Source organism: Alligator mississippiensis, chromosome 4, assembly GCF_030867095.1.
Source record: "Alligator mississippiensis isolate rAllMis1 chromosome 4, rAllMis1, whole genome shotgun sequence".
Lineage (NCBI taxonomy): Eukaryota > Metazoa > Chordata > Crocodylia > Alligatoridae > Alligator > Alligator mississippiensis.
Window position 1 is genome coordinate 57,619,800 of NC_081827.1, and position 19,682 is coordinate 57,639,481.

Below are 19,682 nucleotides of genomic sequence, written 5' to 3' on the forward strand. Positions count from 1 at the left end.
CCCACTGTTAGCTCTGGCCAATTTCTGATTCTTAGGAGGAAGGATGTGAAAAAGGCAAAAAAACCCCAAACAAACCCAGTGATATGTTGTGAGTTCAGCAACAACACTCTGGACACTGCTGTGTTGAACTAACGGTTATTTATTACAGTTTTCTGGAATCACATCCAGGGTGGATCTCAACAGTTGCATCAGTAGATGTATGCAGATCTTATACCTGCTCACCTCTGACTTGACCCAGTCCGGTCCTGTGGAGGGAGAGGAACAAAGGATGCCCCTGGCTCCACATGGCAGAGAACAGGGAGACCCAGTGCTACAAAACTGGCATAAAGCAACTGAACCCTGCAGTGCTGAGCATGGGAGCTTTGGCCTTAAAGGGACAGTACAAGGAAAACACAGCAAAACACAACACACAGAAGCCCAGTTGTGCACTAGAGGAAGGGGGAAATCTTTTTTAAAAATGCCAATATAGGTTTGCAAAAGCAGCCCTGAAGCAGAGACTAATTAAGTATAACATAAATAAGGTGCACCTAGTAAGGCAAGCATTGTACCCTCAAGGGGAAGATGGATGAACAAGGGGAGGAAACTTTGTCCAGACAGGGCCATCACAACTACTTTGCCATGCCTTCTTTACTTGTACACCCAAACCATAGAATTCCCCATAATCTAAATTTAAACTGTGACCTTGAAAGGACTCATCCCCCAAACCCTAAGATGCTAGAAGCCTGCCACTCCCATAGCAAACTCTGCTTCGAGGCTTTGTGCCAAAAACCCACATCTCACCTTGGGACAACTTTCTTTAGCTTCAACCCCAGCCAGGAGATCCTGTCTGCATTATTAGCAAAGTCAAGAAGCCCCACATTGCCAAAAGCCTCCCTTGTACTAAAGATCCCAGTCCTCCCATTCTAGCAGCTTTCTCCTGGTGTTGCTAGTTCAGTTTTTCCTGGCTGCTCCAGCTACTCCTAACCCCTGTGCCTGAAAGATGCAGGCAGTCCCATTCATCTTGGTTGTCTGTGTGTGTGTGTGTGTGTGTGTGTGTGTGTGTGTGTGTGTGTGTGTGTACACATAAAGGGGCTTTTATGAACACACATCATTGACCCTTTTTAAGTAACAGGCATTTCTAATGAGTAAATAATTTAATTAGCATTAAAGCACTTAGCAGTTTAGAGGCCTTATCTATGTCAGGACCTGTGAACTCAATTATCTTTGGTCAGGCTACATGTAGTTGAGGTTACATTTTCTGTAACGGTGTTAGAAAGCTTCTTAATGTCAAAGTAAACACTCCGATGCTTTTCAAATAAGGAGTGTTAGAACTAAGAAATTCTGAGCAAAACATTTGGAACAGCATATTCTTCTCTGTCCTTGTCACACCACGCACCTGAGCAATGAGGACATGGTGATCTTGACACCTGAAGCTGCATCACATTTACTTTTACCAAGACCACATTTTAAATTACAAACCTTTCCTTGTTGGGATATTGCCTGGCTAATTGCCCCGTCAGTTAGTTAAACATGATATTATTATTATTATTATTATTATTTGCTAATTGCTCAAACATGTAAGAGTGTTCAGAATGATTAAATTGTTGTCACATTGCCAAAAATGGCTACATTTCAGTGATCTGAAAGAGCTCCAGTGTTTAAGGCAGGGGTAGATCACCTGTTCCTTCAGAAGGCAAGGTATAACCATTGACCCCTTGCTGCTCCTGCCCTGTTTATGGGCATCAGACACTAACTAGAGCTTGCTAGAACCAGTCATATTTGCTATATGCATTTGAGTGACTTTTTTAAGGAGCTGATCCAAATGCCCCTGAAATCAGTGGAAACTTCAGTGGCCTTTAGATCCAACCCAGTCAACTATGTTTTGTCTTCTTCTATCTCTGGCCAAGGGTTGTAGGCTTATTTTCTTGTTTCCAATAATAGTCTGCAGTTGTTACCACCACAAACAGTGTGATGCTAAAATAATCTTAAATAAAAATATTGTTAATCTGGTCAATTAAAAATAAATAATATAACATCCTGTCTTGTGAGAGGTCCAGGTAGCAGTCTCACAAGACAGGATATATTATGTAGTTAGAGAGATTTGAATAAATATTCACTTACGTTCTTGTGCTCAGGGGCTCTCCTAGGTTTTGTCCTCTTTCTTTGTGGGATCACAGAATCTTGAGTCATTCACATTTCTCTCAGAGGAATTCATAACTTTAATTTTTAGTGGTGAACATTGTGAGCTGGTTACCATGCCAGCCACAACATCGTCCGTATGTATCCTCCTACAGACAATGTTAAAAATGTCTAGTTCAGTTCCTCAAAATGAATTTATAGCATAAGACCTGCTGTATTAACAATATACTTATGCAGAAGTTTGGGCCTCAATATGCATTTTTGAGATGCTGACTAGTTCCAAAGATATTGGCTAACATCAAAAGATGCATGTGCAATTAAATGTCTTTCTTACTCAATGGCTTCTTACAAGCAGAATATAGCCTATTACCATTTATATGACTATTTTATGTAGCTATATAGCAAGGCTGAAGTATTAGTATCCCCCGCTTCCTGCCTAGAGTGACTATGACATCCCTTGCTTATAGTATTTTTGAATGCTAATTAGATTTTCACTGCCCCTGTTTTCAGTGCCTGCTATAAGGCAGCTCCCATGTAGTAACCACCTTGAAGTTACCATAGATCTCACTAATTATCTCTTTCCCCATAATTCCAACTATAACTAAAGCCCGTATACTCTTTGACAAATGGGGCCTAAATAATGCAGTAAGGTCCCCTGGATTCTGTGACACTTTACTGTAGCAGACTGGAAATATTGCAGCTTCAAGTAAATTTTAAATATTGAGATTATTATTGCATTAAGTATAACAATGAATAATCCAAGAGAGAATACCTTACCTTATTTCCTATAGTAAATTAAATTTATTTTACACTGTGCCCACATTTTCTCTGTGCAGCTACAATGTACTGGCATTGGCATAACTACACCGGAAAAAATCATTATCAGGGCAAGATGGAGGTTTAAGCAACTGTATAGTTTTGTCACCAGGAAAGGCTTGGAAGTGGTTTGAGACTCTGGAATAAGCACATTTGGTGGATGTTTTTATTAAAAAGACTAGCCAGTGAAAGAGCTAACATATTAACATTTTAATTGACAACACTGTCAGAGTTATTGCTCCTCTGTGATGAGTAAGACTTCTCAATCCTCAGATCTGTTGTTTCAAGCTATCTGCACCTAGGATGAAAGTGATGCGTTGGCTGACACTTGATACACATCTGGCAGATTATCTTTGCCACTGCAAAGATAAAGAACACAGAACTAGATCCTCAAAAGGTTAGGGATCACAGTGTTGAGTGCTGTAGTACCTAACTTTTAGGCTCCTTACTGCCTAATAGGACCTGCAGCATTGTATGAGACACCTAGGTTCCTCATATATGTATTTGGAGGAAACATTATGCATCTAAGAATGGAGTCCAGTAAAACCACAGTGAGAGGTATGAAGCCACTTCATCCTTGGATAGGAAATAGTGGGTGCGTTTACATTAGATGTTTACTGCATAGCTGGCTAATTAACAGCTCAGTAAATGTCTCAGAATTTACATGTGCACCCCTATTAGGGCACAAGAAACTAAGAAACTCAACAGCAAGATAGTACTTGTATTTACTTACATGCTAAAGGATGTAAAAACAAGTACTACCCTGCTATGAAGTTTTTTTTGTGCACAGCAGTGTATGTGTAGAAGCTGAGCCGGCTGACTGGGGCAAAGAATGTTACAATGCAGTGACTGCCTGCTGGCTAGCCCCACACTGAAGCTCCCTCGTGCCCCAGCCAGTCTCTCTGAAGCACATGGAACTGGAGGCAGCAGCCCCGGGCTGGAAGGCTGACCCCCAGAGTCCCCTGCCAGTTCATGATTCTTTGATTGGGCTCCACGTGCTGTGCATGAATGAACTCCAGAGTTTGATTGCTCCAGAGTTAATTGCTCCTAGGTGCATGTTCAAACTGCACCTGGGAGCAAAAAACTCTGGAGCAATAAGCTCTGGAGTTTATTCATGTGGCCATAAATTGCATGTGTAGACATATTCCAGGCTTCCTCTCTGACTTCTACTTCTGGCACCTTTCCCAGGGGGTGGTGTGACCTGGTGCAGCCTGCAGTGCTTGGGGAGTCTGCAATGCCGTGTAGTGGGGTAGCCTGTTGCCAGAGAGATGGAGGGCCACCTGCACGCATAGTGAATTTGGGATGGTGAGACCTACAGCTCATACTATTGCAGCCTCTGTGGAGTGTGGCCCTTGCTGGTATGGCTTGCAAGGAATGTGTCCTCCAGCCATTTAGAAGTTGAATGGCTCTTCTCTAGGGTATTACAATAAGGCTATAAAAAGATGTTGCATTTCCCCCAGGAGAAAGTCTTTTGTCTCAGGATCCTACAGATGTTCACACTCATTGTCCCACTTCAACTACAATTGAAGTATGCTGGATTAAATGTGCTAACATACCTTCCCCACCACTTCCTCGGTATCCTTCTGGGCATGTGAGTTAACTGTGGCTCATTGAACTTAATTGTGGGTCATTCAAAGAACAAGGGTGTCAGGCTGTGTGCTCTCCCTGACCATCTACTGGCAGAGGAACAGTAATGCAGCTTGGAAGGGTTATGTCTGTAGAGAGGACTGTGTTCTGATCAAAGTCAAGACCTGGGACAACCAAGACCATTTCAAATGAGTCTGTTTACACTCTAAGGGATGCTCCCTTTAATGCTGCACAAAATAATTACATATTCAGTGGGTTGGAGGGAGAAAGCAAGCATGAGGAGAGACAAGGTGGCACCTTAGAGCAACTATACACATGCTCCAGGATGGAGGGCAGAGTATTTTAATTGGAGTGGCTCTGAGAGCTGCTCTAATTAAAGTGTCCACAGCGTCACATATATTCAGTGTTCTGTGCTTCAACATTACACTGGGGTGCTTGAACTAAAACTCATTCAATGAGCTTTAGTTCAAGCAGCCCTGCTGCCATTTTGAAGCACGGGAATGCTGAATAGACGTGACACGGAGGCTGCTGGAACACATTAATTAACACACTCTGGCAGACTTGATTAATTGAGTCTGCTATGAAGTGTGCTAACTTGTTCAAAGAGGCATGAGCTTTTGTAGGCTACAGTCTACTTCATCAAATGCTCAACCCAATGGATGGGGCTTTATTCTTGGAAGGGTGGGGGCTGGGTGCCAGTCTGTACTCTGATAAATGTTGAAATAATTTTTTGACAGAAACCAGCATGCAGGTCTCTTCATTGTCCTACCTACTTGATTATAGAGTTGTTCTCTCTCCTTCCCTGACAATGAATCTATAATTAGTCCATGCAAAGTGGAATAGGAGGGTTTAAGAACTCTTGGTACCATATACACTGCTATGGGGAGGGAAGGTGGGCAGAACATTCACGGATAAGTGGGAAGTAGAGATTCATATCCCCTCTGGAAAAAGAGGGAATTCTATGTCTTCCATAACAGCACTGAGTCTCTGACTACTAAGCTACTGGGTAAAAGTGATGTTTGATGTGGGATCTGATCCAATATGTCTGACCCAAACTTTAAAACCAAATGCCTAGCAGTGGCAGCAGCATTTCTATTCAGGCAGGGCTAATAGAGTCAATTTACTTCAGGGCTCATTATAATCTACCTGGTTCCCATTAATCTCACTTCACTTCACATGTGTCAACAACCCTCTCTCCTTTTTAATGGTCTTGATGTTTGATCAATCAAAATATCCTTTATTCTGGAGCTTAGCAGTCTGTTAGCCATTCAGAGTAATCTCTCTTCCATTTCATAGCAATTCAGACTGTTTTTGGTTCTAGCTAAAAAGATAAACTCACAGGTGTTAATGGTAATTATTAACTCAGGTGTGACAATGATAAACAGTGAAGTGTTGAATGATCTGTGAAGATGCTGAAGAAGATGAGAGTTTTACAAGTCTTAATAAGTTTTGTATATTTAACTGTCATCACCGCAATAATAAAACAATATTGTTGACTACTTTTGCCTAGGTTATTGTGTTTTAAAACTTAATCTAGCAAATCAATGCACTTTCCAATGAAGTGGTATTTCTTTTTCTTTGATTTAAAACTGAGTTTAAGCACCTACTCTGGATACCTTTAAGAAACGCTTGGATGCTTATCTTGCTGGGGTGATCTGAGCCTTGCTAACTTCCTTCCCTTTGGGAAAGGGGCTGGACCTGCTGATCTCACAAGGTCCCTTCAGGGCCTAATGTCTACAAAATCTATGAAATCTATGAGTAATTTAGCACTGGATTCCTAGCATTTTAGCATATCTTCCAGTTTCTCCTTAACTGGAGAAAAATACATACTATGTTATATATGCTGGTGCACCACACCATCTGCACCCTCCTTTTCAAAATCCTAGATCCTCCTATGCTTAGCACTGTCAGTGCTGGTTGCATGAAGAAGCAGATATTTATGTGCTTGGGGAACTTGACTGATGATGAAAACTTAGCAGCCACTTAAATAGCAGCTGACTATAGATTGGTTTTAGGAGTCTATAGGCAATAAATCCTAACTTTAGACAGCCTAAGTTTAAAGCAACCAGCCCACAGAGTGGATTTCAAACACCAAAATTAGACAACTACTTTTCCTGTAGATTGCACAGGCAAGGTCAGGTCAGAGCCTCAAAGCCAACACAAATAGTGTCCTGAGGAGGAGCCATGCCCAGATGCCCAATGGGAATACTGAGCACAGGGGTGTGTCTGAAATCCCACCCCTCTTCAAACTTAGGAATTTGAGTCAGGGTTGCAGAAAGAGGCCTCTGTTTACTTGGGACCCAGAGCCTGGAACAAGTAAGAAGCTGGCTGTATAGCCTAGTGGTACTGGTTAGCTCATTTCTTGGCCCCTGCTACTTTTGTTTCTTAGGCCACTAAGAGACATTAAAAAGAAGGTGTGATGGGATCTGATGTGTGATCCCAACAATAGTTTGTTGGGAATACTGTAGTATCAAACATCAGATCCCATCATGTGATATTGCCAGTGCAAGGGGAGCCCAGATTCATGAGCCTGATGGACTGATGGAGCCCCTACCCATGGGAGCACATGGTGTGACCCTACACAGCTGGGAGATCCAATCACTGACAGGACCTCCAGCCATGGGGGTGCAATATGTGTTTGCAACACTGATGGGGCTCCCATGGGTAGGAACTCTGTCAGCTGATCAGGCCTCCCAGCTGGGAGAGCTCATTGTGGTCCTCCAGCTGGGAGCTCTAATCAGCTGACCCATGCTCCTAGCCTTTAGACCACATGGGAGTGGACAGAGGAGTGTGCTGTGGAGGCTGGGAGCACTGGCCATACAGTCAATTAAAGACCTGACAGGAACCAACTAAATGTTTTGGTTAATAATTTTGTTGTTTATTCCTGGTTTTATCACACCATTAATTAAATGAATGTGTGGCTAGGTCACTACTTGTGACATGATTAACAGTTAATCACATCTCAAGTGTAATGTATGTCTGGGGCCTTATTCAAGGATTATCTAACATAAAATGCAAAACAAGTGGTGGGTCCATAAAACAAAATCCAGGACGCCCTCTTCCTGTATGAGTGCCTTCTCCACGAGACTATTATATGGATGTTACTACCCCTCCTCTACCTCTGCTGCAGAACCAGGACTACAGGAATCTTGGGGACTTACAGCTCTAACAAACAGTGCCAGAGAGTTAAGACTCTCCAGGGTTCAGTGGCTGTGAAGCCATAGGCCTTTTTGGATTTCAGTTTTGACTCTAGGAAACTGAAATCCTGACATAGATGATTGAATATTTTTTTGAATCTGGTCCTTACTTCTCATGCGCTAAATCTAGTCACAATTTGGGCCCACCCAGAACCAAATTGTACTGAAAAGAACTATGTCTGGCTCTGCATGCATGGGCCCAATTGTAGGTCTGGGATATTAATATGTGTTTGAAATAAAGTCTTAAATTCTAGTTTACAGTTATGCATAAAGGACATGATCTTGTGGCAAACTGTATATTTAATGTCCTGGCAATTAAGAAATAGTATGTGCATGTTGCACTATCCATCACAGATACTAAAGGCCTTTGTCACTGGAGCCATAGCTATGGCATCAGCTTTGTACCACTCTGGTTTTGGAGTCTATTAGGTCACCTGCTCATGGCCACTCCCCTGAGATGTTTCCAACTCAAAGTGCTCCTTTTCAGACAGGGTATTCTGTCTCTTCTTTCCCTGGGGAAATGGAGGGCAAATTCCTCAGGTGGGTGATTAGCCTGTCACACCCATATCTTTCTACCACCCAAATGGCCCAGAGAAAGGTTGAAGCTTTAGGCTACAATGCAAAAAAGTTCAATGCTTCCTTGGTCATATTTATCAAACACTGACCTCCTGAAGCACCATCCTAGTAGAGACAAGAGAGTTGAACAACTTGCAGAAAAAGCAGGTGGTGATGCTCTGTGACAACATAGTTATCTTACAAGTGATCTTATAGAATCTTACAGGTGTTTAGAACTTTTACAGTATATATTTTTTGTCCTACCAGAAAATGTTAGTTTGTCAAAATCAGAAGAGTACCCAACAACATGTAAACTTCAGTGAACTTCTAATGGACTTCCGTGGTTTCTAAACAGTCAACCTAGTGGGCAGCATGGGACCTAGGACTCTCAAGTCATCTTGCCTCACAGCTCCTAGGCAACTTATGTAGCAATCTGCTATAGAACTAACATCCAGCATTCGGGCACCCAGCATCTTTGGCAACTCACCATGGTGAGCTGCTGGGCACCTAGTCTCACTGGGCATGTCTATGCATGCAAATGTTCTGGGGTGGGTTTACTAGAGTAATTTACTTTGGGCAAGCATCTACATGTGTGGGGAAGCAGTAGCAGATTTGCTGCTCATGGCAGCAGTTTGCTACTGCCCCTGCTGGCCCTGCACTGGCCCCCTGCAGCAGCCAGGGGGAGCTCTAGGTTCCCCCAGGTGCTAGCTCAGGGGCTGGCAGGGAGCACAGGGCCAGGAGACAACTGGCTCCTGACAACAGCTGAGACACTACTCCCTGTCCCTGGGAGCTGCCTGCTGCCAGGTGGGCTCCACCATTGGAGCCTGGGTGGGGACAATGTCCCTGTGCCCCAATAGCAGGGAGCTCTCAGCCCCCACTCCATGATCACAGTGCCAGGGATGAGGTATTCTTATTTCTCAGCCCTAGCTCTGCGGGCTGGAAAATTCTTATCTCTCAGCAATTGTGGAGCTAGGGCTGGGTGATAAGAATCTCCCAGTCCCTGCTCCCTGATCGGATTGTGAAGCAGGGCTTGAGAGATCCCTACTGCTGGGACAGGGGAACATTGTCTCTGCCCAGGCCTGGCAGTAGGCAGCTCCTCGGAGCAGGGAGTAATTTCCCCACATTTGATGCCGGTTGGCTGTCTACATGTGTGCTACTGCACATTAAGTAATTGGGAGTAAATTTGCTACTTGTATTTACAGGTAGCAAATTTACTGAGGGTTAGAGAAAATTACAGCACAGTAAGAGTCTGCATGTGTACTCGGTGGTGCTTACTGCACAGTAATTGCTCTAATCTTGAATAAAGTGTCTTGTGTAGATGTGCCCACTAAGATCCTCTCCTATGTGAGGAGGTACCCTCTGAGATCCTCTCCCTGGTTCCTTGATGATTTTTGGGGGCTCTCTGAGTTTTTTCACACAGCTGAGAAGCTGGTTCCTGAGGACAGCCTGATTTGTGACTGACTGACTTCCCAGACATTTGGCTCTGATGCTGGCCTATCCCTCAGCTGTCTGTCTTCAAAAACTTTCAGACTCCCAGGCTCTGTGACAGTCTTTCTAGCAAGCTGCTGAGGAACACATTTCATCTTGAAACCATTGAAATGTCTCCACTTTGCAACCATTCTACTATTTCTACTACAAAATACTGCACATTTTTATTTATATATAAAGTGTTCAGGTTTTTTGTAAAAAAACCTAAATGAATAAGTTCAAAGTCTCTGAACTTGAATATGAGCCAACAGTGTGCCCTTGCTGTAAAGAAAGCTAACAGCATACTGGGCTGCATTAGTAGGAACATTGCCAGCAGGTCTAAGAAAGTGATTAATCCCCTCCGTTCATCATTGATGAGACCACATCTGGAGTACTGTGCCCAGTTTTGGGACCCTGTTACAGAAAAGATGTAAGAGAAATTGGAGAGATTCCAGTGGATGATGATGAAAATGGTTAGGGGGCTGTGGCACAAGACTTCTGAGGAGAGGCTGAGGGAACTGGGCTTATTTAGTCTGGAGAAGAGAAGACTGGGAGGGGATTTAATAGCAACCTTCAACTACCTGGCGGGTGGTTCTAAAGAAGATGGAGCTAGACTGTTCTCAGTGATGACCGATGACAGAACAAGGAGCGACGGTCTTGAGCTGCAGCAGGGAACTTTAGGTTAGATATTAGGAAGAACTTTCTCACTAGGAAGGTAGTAAACCACTGGCACAAGGTACACAGAGTCGTGATGTAATCTCCATGCTTGGGGTTTTTAAAACCTGGCTAGACAAAGCCTTGGCTGAGATGATATAGTTGGGGATGGTCCTCCTTTGAGCAGGGGGTTGGATTAGATAACTTCCTGAGGCCCCTTCCAACCCTAATTTCTGTTATTCTATGATTCTAACTTCTACATAGGAGTGAAGTTCAATTACCTGGGCAGCTCCATAATGTCTGCTGAGGGAGCTTCTTAAAGTATACCTATACTGCTTCCACAATGCTCCTGAGAGACCCACTGGGAAAGTCACCCTCTCCTGCTGTAGACTTACCACTTCTGTAAACGTGGGCATGAAGCCCCACAGTGTTGCTCTTCAGGTCTCTGCTGCAGGGTTGCTTGAGAGGAGGGATGGGGTGCCCTCAAGTTAGCTTCACCGCCACATTTCCAGATTTGGCACTTGTGGAGTAGGAATAGGTTGACAGAAGCATACTTCTCAATGGTACCCTCAGGACTCTTGCGGATACAATACAGATGTGCACAGTACAAGTGCCCATGCCTTCTTTCTACTTTTCAAAAGGCAAGGATTTCTTCAGGTGAAATTTTGTATTGGACCACCTGCAGATTTATGATAGAGTTTGAATACAAGCTTTCAAATACAAGACATTCTTCATTGGGTCATCATTCTTATATTTTGCAGATTTTGGAGTAGATAAAAAATGAAAAAAAAACATTGCTATGTTTTAATTATATTATAGCACTGTGAAAAGTATCACAGTTATGGCTGATTCAGGGGCTGTATTTATTCCATACAGAGGAGATTTTTGAAGGGGTGAATAATTGGTAGATGCTTAATTAATTGACAGTCAGGATAATCAAGCACCTAATTGCCTTTTGTTCTTTCCTCCAATTCTGGTCTATTTTAGATTATTTAAGGACCATAGAAGACTTTTTTTCCCCTTCAAATAATATCTGAACTGGAAACAGTATTAGTCTTTAAATATTTGGAGTATTTAAAGTGTCATTGAAAGTATCAGGAAGAACATACTGGTAAATTTATGGAGAAGGATTATTTCTACCATTCTGATTCTAACACTAAAATGTTATTAGCTTGTCCCTTCTCATTAAATAGTTTTAAAATCTTTCCACTAGAGACTTGTAATTTGCATCATGTCATCTTCCCAGATGGGAATCAATGTATCTGGGATTTACAGACCTTAAGTATCTGATTAAGATTTTTGCCCATCTAAAATTTATAATGATTTTTTGGTATCTGGATTCACTCCATATACTAATACCATATTTTCCTACAGACCCCCCATAAGACATGTATCTTGTTTGTGGAAAGGCAGAATAAAGAAAAAGAAATTTCCAGAATTATGGGCTTATAAAGCCGGGAAAGAACCCAATCGACAGATCACTCACTTTCCCTTTCCTACTTAGGCAAAAGCTACTGCTTTAACTTTGTCCCAGCTAAATTATCAGTAGCTCTTGGCTGCTCAGTCAAAAGCAGGAACTGTAGCTGCTGCCAAAGACTAGATTCTATGGGCAGACATAGGATTTTGAAAAGAGCTAGAAACAAGGCTGTGAAATAAGAGGAGAGAGACCTGGAGTAGCTAACAAATAGCAAAATTACCAAACAAAGGCTGGCTGAGTTAGTGGACCATCAAGATCATTAAAAAAAAAGGGGGTCATTAGCACCCGTAAAATGAAGAATGATTAGCAGGAATCAAGTAGGTTATAATGAACCATGAAGTCCATTGACTCCTGAAGTGCTACCTGAATAGAAATGTCACTGCTACTGCTGCTGCTGCTGCTGCTGCTGCCACTGTTGCTGCTGCTGGGCATTTGGTTTTAAACTTTGGCTGGAACAGAAATTAATGGGTGTGTAAACATATGACTAGACCCCACCCCCAGATCTGCCTCTGCTAGACTCTACCCCTCCCTCTATGCAGGTACTGGACAAAAAAGAAGCAGCAGTTGTTTTATATCATCTTCCTGCTTCTATTCTGCATAGAAAATCAGCTTTCCTTCTTATGACACGCACCTCAGTTTTGGAAGGCTTTTTTTTTTTTTGTGGGGGGGGAGGTGTGTGTGGTATGTGAATAAATACAGTACTTGAGATTTAGTCTAACTGACTCTAAACCCCAAGTCTTTATTAAGTTTTATATGTCATAATAGGAGCATATGAGGGAAAAGGATCAGCATTAAAACTTTATCTATATATAGTGTGACTTTCTTTCTCAAACCTCCTGGATATTGCCTTTTATTTTTTAGCTTGTTGTGCAAAAGGTTCTCTGACCAGAGAAGCTGTCCCTGCCAGGTGCATCTCTGAAGGCTCAAAGGAACTATTATTAGCTTTGACTCTGTCCACAGGGGTTGTATAAAAGGATTGTATCTATTGATCTAGGGTTTTTTTTCCCATTCTCTACATAATTTTGTACTTTTCTTGAATAATTTAATTCAATCCTATTGAAAGCTTTCCCTGCATCATGGGACAGTAATAGGCCAGACATGCCCTTCGACTGGGCTAAATGGATAACTCTTAAACTCTTCATACACTATCTACTAATTAACAACATTGAATTCACTTTGTCTGGTCTCTACTTATTAATCATGGCAGCAGAGACTCCAGCCTATTAGCCAACATTTTGGCAAATATCTATTCATCAATATTTAACAGATAGGCCAATGATTAGCAAAATCAAATTTATCTTTGTTAGGTTTCAAAGCAATTAAGTGTGGGCTTCCATTGATTTCAAAATTCACTAAGGTTCTAAGAAACAAAATTAACAAGCTTTGGAGTCAAAGCCCTCGTTTGTTTAATACCTGACCAAAGTTCTTCTCTTTCTTACTTTTTCTTTTCTACCACATCCTTATCTCTTGTTCAACATTTATTTCATTTGGCTTTGCTGGTTAAAGGACCCTTAGGACTTGATTTTTCTGCCACATCAATGAAGATCATCTGCTAGTTCATTTTAATCACACAATCTTAAATTTAATGGAAATAATTAAATCACAATCTGATTTGGTGATTATTTCTTATGTACCCTAAATACAAAAGCATTTGAGCACCTCACAACACCATGGTGAGGTAGGGAAAAACTGCAATTCCCACTTTACAGATAAGTAACTAAGGCACAGACAGAATAAGAGGCCAGATCTGATGAATAATTTAGGAGGAATTTATGCACCTAAATCTGAATTTGCAAAATTTGAACACCCCAGCTTAGCTGCTGCTTGATTCTGGAGAAACCCAATCTCCATAAATTCATTGCTTTTTGACTTCAAGGATCCCCAAGCACCAAATGTGTTCCTCTGCATATTCAGAACTTCTTCCAGCTAGACAGGGCTGCCTGGCCCAGGACCCATGGCTGCTCAGGATCCAGAAACTAGGCACCCTTCCTTTTGCATCCTCTGAAGAGCACAATTGGGTGACTGTTCTCAGAATAGGCTTAATATCCACCATCAGGATTGGGTTCCTCCAGAAATACAGTGGCAGCTGCTACTTCCTTTTACACTCAGTTTATGCCACAGTCTAATGTTTCAAACTTTTGTACAGCAAGTCAGAAGCCCAGGTTCAATTCCAGCCTCTGTCTGTTGGGATTCAAACCCACGGTTCCTATTTTCCAAGAGCATGCTCTAACAAACCAGGCATAGACCTTTCCACAAGACAGCACTCTCTGCCCCTTGTGTTAAAGCATTAAGATTGTGTGGGCTATGGAGAGGAACTGATCTCTATTTATCCAATATGTTCTGTGTAAAATATTTGAATAAAAAGTTCTGGACTCTATCTTCCTTTCTCTTTTTCCATCCATAAATCTTGAATTCATTTCTCTATAGCAGCACAGCTTCTGCAGGAGTAGAGAATGCTCTCTCTGCCCCCTAAATAGCCTTGACCAGGTGGTAAGGGTTTGTTACCAGGAGTTAGGACATAGGTTTGAATGCCCTCAAACAGAGAAAGGACTCAGGATTCCCACTTCTTGGGCTAGTACTCTAACAATTGACTCAGTATTTCTCACTGGTTACCCTAGGCAGTTCTCTGACCACATGATGGCTCTAGTGTAATACATGAACTGTCTAAGAAACCTACACACCTAACAAGGAGTCTGGATTCCACTCTAGATCCTGGTGCCTAAAAACAAAGCATTGCTCTACTCAGGTTTTAGGTAATTATATGTTTAGTGGCTATCACTCTAAAAAACTTGCACAAGAAATCTGTGAAACACTAGGGTCTTGAAGCCGAATCTTAGTTCCCTACCTCTGGGCAACCTTTTTTACAGGCCATGAACTGTTTTCCACCTAACTAGCTTTCCTCCCTTCTAATAAGTTCCACAGCTCCTTTTTAATGGGTGTTATATTTTAAAGCAATGCTTTGTCCTTGCTCTTCCAGCAAGGCATATCATTCTTTAATGATTCTTGTTAAGTGATCACTATCTTCATGTTCATGTTGTACAAGAACCTTATCCACATTGAGACCTCACAGCTGATTGCAGTGTATGTAATAAACTCAGTTTCCATATACATAAGGTTGTTTCTCCTCCCTTTCCTTCCTTTTTTCCCTATAGCAGGAGCTCAATATTCTTCTAAGACTTCCTCATTCCCCTTGTCAGTCCAGTCTTTTCAATCTTGTGCTCCTGCTTCTCACCCAATTCTCAAAAATCATCTATTTTTTATCTCCTTGCTTTCAAGCAAGTGAAATCTCTCATCTCTAAATAAGTAACTACATCTGAATGTTTGTGTAAGCCTGCTTCAACTTCAGTCACTCTACCTTTTCTTGTAAATCCCTTAAAGAGCCTTGCATCAAAGATTCTATTGATGTTATTCGAGACAGTAATTCTCTAACGTCTGCCAATCTTTCACCACTGTACTTTGTTTGCAAGTGGAACACTGGGCCACAGGGACTTCTGCTCAGTGGGTCCTCAGCTCTCCTTACTGTCCCCCCCCCCCATTACTTTCAAAAAAATTCTTAATATCAGAAGTGCATTTCTTTATAAGCATTTGGGCACTGGAGATCTCCACAGGCTCAGCAGGTGGGCTTTGGCTCTCCCAGTTCTTTGTGTGTGCCAATTTTTAGAGTTTTAGAGATCGTTGCATTGAGTTCAGCTATGGAGCAGCCCTCTTTCTGGTATATTCTTACCCATGAACAACTTCCTCCATGTTTCCCCTCTGATACACCATTTGAAACTTAGTAGGTTACTGAAAAAGAATGAAAGAAACCTGTAAAGGTGTCTCTTTTCTAGGTTCCCATCAACAATCCTATTTGTAGTTTCTCAGGGCAGAAGGGAAAAAGAGACCTCACTTGCATTTCTATGGGACAGAAAATTGGGGTAAGTGAATAAAGAAAAGTTTAATGCTCATGTTTTTCAATGTTTTCCAAACAAGGAAGAAAACTGTGGTTGAGCTTATAATTCCATATACCTTTACTACATTTGCTATATAAATGCAAAGCCCAGAATTCAGCAGTGTGGCTAGTTTATTGCAGCCCTAAGCCTTAGTGTGCCCAGTGTTGCTCTCAGGTTGTCTTGAGTGTGCTGTGTGGTGCACACTCTCAGAGCCACTGAGCAGGAGGGAATGGGCAGGGCAGGGCACACATGAGATCACCACACAGATAGTGTCTACAGGAGACATTTATTATGGAGCTGACTAATTAGCTCTGTTGTAAAATGTCACCGTCTACACATGCAGTGCTATTAGGACAGAGTAAACTAGTTAACTCCACTGTAGGACAGTACTGTCAGGGTGCATCCTCACAAGATGTTCACTATGGAGCTGCCTAATTGGCAAAGTCTCCATGTTTACATGTGCAGCCCTATTAGGTGACAGTAAACTAATAACGCCGCCATAGATTAGTACTTGTAAATACAAGTAGTATGCTGTGGCAGTGTTATTCACTACACAGGAATGCATGGGTAGATACTGATGGGGCTGGCTGTGGCACATGGGTGCTTCAGTGCGGCGGCTCTCTGCTACCTACTACCTAGCCCCTTCATGCCCCAGCCATCCCCTCTGCAGCACGTTGAGCTGGGGGGGCATGGGAAGCAGCCCCAGGCTGTTAGGCTGCTCCTGTGGTCCCTTCCAACTCTACTTTTCTATGATTATATACTTCTGTAATGCCAGAACACTTAGCATGGAGTCACCTAAAGCTAGCAAATAGGGTGTATTTAATTTTCAGCTCTTTCTAGGTTGCAGGGAGGCACCTCCATCCACCCAATGGAATCCAGAGCCCCAAACCCTCTCCCAATAGAAGGTGCCTATGCCTTCAAGAGCCACATTGTTAAAACACAGGGTTGGGTGGTGGTGGTGCTATTCCCATACCCCTTTTAAGCAACCACCTCTTGGTGAGAGTATTTGTCTGGTATATGGGTGCCACATCAAGTCCCTCTTTTATTTGACTGCTTTCAATAACATATCTCCTAGGGGATTCCACAGCCACCACACTGTAGGCTGTTTTAGAGGGCTATGGAACATAGCCACTTTCCATCCTTGTTGCTGAGACTGTTCAACTCTCTACAAAATAATTCAGAATCCACTAAATGAGACAAATCAAAAGGGAGAAGGTTAGGGATCCCTTTTGCTGGGTTATCTGAGAGTGGTAAGACAGAGGCTCTGGCATTACTTTCATGAAAGTAATTTGGATAAAATACATAATGATCTGCAGAGGTGCTGAGCTGCTCAGCTCTATGGAGGCTGAGATGCTTCTAGGTATATGCAGAAGCAAAGCAAGGTGCCTACAGAGTTTAGGCAAGTCCAGGGCTAAGCAGAAGCTGTGTAGTAGTTTTCAGGATAAACTTTGGTGCCTAAGTTCTACTTAAATCCCTCTTTAAGTGCCAAAGCCATTTCTATTTTTTTTTAGGTTTGTGTGTAGCCCCAACATAGGATGAACAATACACACAATGTTACAACTAGGTTTAAAACAAAACCCAACTGAAAACACAAAATCTTATTTAACCAGCTCTGCTAATCTGCCATGGTAAGACCTTCCATCATATAGAGGTCAAACTTTTTGGTCCATTTAGGAAGGACAGAATGAGAGCAGGAGGAGCATCTTCTTCCAGCTTTCATTGGGAGGTATGGTGGGGCAACACCCATGTGATTAGAGCCTGAGAATGTGAATCCTGTGAATAAGGTATCTTTTTTCATAGAATGAAAGTGAAGTGAAGATTGCCATTGTCTCTGGGAGCACAGGATTCCAATAAATGATCACTGCCTTCTAGAAACCCCTTTACTTCCTTTGCTTTAATTTCCAGAAAGATCCATATGCTTCCCGCCCCTGCCCCCCCCCCACCCCAGAACTTTACTTTAAACTTGGTGTGTTCCCACCCCGAGCCCCGCACATGCCAAAAGACAGCACCTTACTTCGACCCAGCTCACCCAATGTCTGTAAAGTTTGGGCATATTAGTGGGCCTTTTTTGGCATTTTTATCTAATAGATAATTGAATCAGCTTTAGCTAAAAGCACCAAAAAGCCCCACTGAAGTACCCAATCTTTACAGATGTTGCAGAGCTGAGTTGAAGTCATGCACTATTGCTTCCGGTAAAGCATGGGTTTGGGGTTTTTTTTAATGTCTGCAAGCAACCATACTGCAGTGAGTTCCTATCCTGGGCAGTTTTATCTTCACCAAGCTGAATAGTTTTAAACTAGGGTGGCCATATTATTTTTTAAGGAAATCCAGGACACTGCTCTACTCCCAAGTCAGTGGTGCTGCTGAAGGCAGAGATGCCCGGGCACAGTCTTAGGGAGACGGAGCGCATGATGTGCCAGAGAGTCGGGTGGGCAGGCATTGCTGCTGCTGTGTGGGAGCAAGGTAGGGGGATAGGAGCAGTGCCACCCTGCCTGCATGTGCCCAGCCTGGCTCCTCCTGAGCAGCGGCTGGAAGCGGGGGGAGGGCTAGGCTGGGTACTTCTCCAGTCTGCCCACCTTACTCCTGCATAGCAGCTGTGGTGCCTGCCTGCCTACCTGCCTGGTGCACCATTCTGCTCTGTCTCCCTGCTGGACTGCACCCTATGGCCCTACAATTCCAGGACTTTTGTTTCAATTTTCACCAACTGGCTGGGAGTGGCCTATGAAATCTGGGACTGTCCTGGCCAAACCAGAATGCACTGTCACCTTAGTTTAAACTCTTGACCTGTAATAATACCATGATGAAGACCCTCCTAAACTTTTGAACCAGAAATGATCCTGTGTATAAAGATGCAGCCAGTTGCCTGACATAACAGGAGACTAAAAGAGCCTTCCCTGTGGCCTTGTACTATGACAGCATAATTACCCTTGCCCTGTTTATCATACCTCTTTATGCAGTCTACAGTGTGATGACCTTCTCTGAGCCACTTGAATAATTAGTTTTCCTTTTCATATCACTACTAATTTAAATCCTTAACTGACATTAAATGCCCATAAATGCCCATTTCTACCCACTAATGTATACAAGACCTTATGGTTTTATATCCAAAATGGAGCACTTTTCATTTAGTCATGTTAAAATCCATCAGTCATAGTGAAGGTCTTCTGAAAACATTAGTGTTCATTTGGTTATTACCAGAATAGCCCTGGTGCCTTAGAGTTATCATAAAAATTACATAAATATGCAGACTTTAATTTAAGATAATAAGGGTGCATCTACATGTGTATTTAAGCATGACTAAATTTAATGTGCATTAAGCTAATGCACATTAAGTGATTCTTGGCAGGTGTCTACATGTGCAGAGACTTGGCACTAAAGTTAGTGCAAAGTCCCTGCAGCCCTGCCATGTGTCCCCTAGCAGCTGGGCAGGCCAGGTCACGTCTACATGTGCATTAATGAGCTTTAACTAATGCAGGTATCCAATTTAGGTATGATTAGCCTAATTTTGCCACTTTTAATGTGCACTAAGGGCACGCACATGTAGATGCGCGCCCATAATGCACATTGAATTAGGCTAATGCACATTAACACGTCTCATGTAGATGCCCCTAAATGTCAGGGGTCCAGGAGACCCTAAGAGTAAACTGGCATATTCCATGAATGTGTAGGATAACAGGGTTCACAGTCTGGATAGGAACAGCATTGCAGCATAAAGTTAACATAGGATTTAACTTGTGATTTCCAGAGTGAAAGGATTCCTTCTCCTCCTCTCTTAAGCCCTTGGTTAGGAATATATTTTATTTATCTGCTACTTCATTAAACTGAATAAAAGCAGATGCATGATAGTAAATATGGGCTCCTATACTGTCACAAGCTTCTATC